Below are 1,191 nucleotides of genomic sequence, written 5' to 3'. Positions count from 1 at the left end.
ACCGCGCCTAACGGCGGAGCGAGCAAAAGCGAAATCGGCGCTTACAAACCTAACCGACGAAGAGAGGGATGCGATGAACGGAGCACCGGAGCCGCTCCCACGGCGAGAGGTGCGCCCGGCAGCACGGCCTAATAATGAAACGCAGAACGCGTTCACGTGCGCTGCGCCAGAGCCGTCCGTCGAGAGGGGAACGGTGCGATCGAGCGCTCGGTCTGAAGGCCGGCAGCTGCTGCAGCCGGGACGCCACAGCGGCCGCCAACGGCTGCGGGCACGGCGCTCGGGCGGACGTGCGGAGCCGGCGCTGCCCTCGGTCCCATGCCGGCACCTTAACGGCGACCTGACGACCGCACGCTGCTCCAACAGCGCGATTAAGTACTTGTACTTGTAGGTAAATTATCCCAACTGCACGGGGAGGCGCCCCGCCTATTACCTCTGAGATACCGCTGTCCGAGATGTGAGTTAACGCACCTACGGGCCGCTCACAGCGAAACACAGCCTGTGGGTTTACGGATGCTGCTGCCGCGGAGCCCTGGCACCTTTGGCATTTCCTCATCATCTCGTTAGCGTGACTAAAGCCGAGCTGGAAGCACTCCGGGCTCGCAAACTTGTGCGTGCTCAGCCAAGCTTCTACCTGCGGTTCCCCAGCATCTGGCGGGATTTTAGCACAGATACAACGAAGCGGTGCGTTGTGCCCGGGCCGCAGGGCGTGCAGCTGTGTGCCGCAGCAACGAGCAGCGGCTGAGGGCAGAGCGGGCCGGGCGCATGCACAGCAGCTGGCGGCACTGCAGGCCCTGGCCCTGTGACCGGTTGCTCACTCAGACACCCGGTGTGGAGCCCTCTGTTTTATTCAAATGGTGGAAACGTGGAATCAGCATGGTAACAGAGGGGTACATCACCAAGCATGCACAAATCCCAGGAAATAAAGCAGTGCTGGTTCACAAAGATTTCTTAGCGATACTGCAGAATCCAAACAACTCTTGCCTGGCTCAGAGATTGGTCTCATTGATACCTTTGATGGAGGAAAAGACCTATTTCAAACCTTTGGAAAACAGAATTCATCACATGAGATACTTTACAACTAACATGCCCTTCATGGAGTGCACTAAAAAATAGTCACAGCAAAACATATCTCTCTGTGATTACTTATGATTATAAACTCTAGTTGAAGTCACATTAGAAAGAGCCAATGGT

This window comes from Meleagris gallopavo, chromosome 11 (assembly GCF_000146605.3).
Source record: "Meleagris gallopavo isolate NT-WF06-2002-E0010 breed Aviagen turkey brand Nicholas breeding stock chromosome 11, Turkey_5.1, whole genome shotgun sequence".
NCBI classification, from domain to species: domain Eukaryota; kingdom Metazoa; phylum Chordata; class Aves; order Galliformes; family Phasianidae; genus Meleagris; species Meleagris gallopavo.
This window is presented reverse-complemented; position numbering follows the sequence as displayed.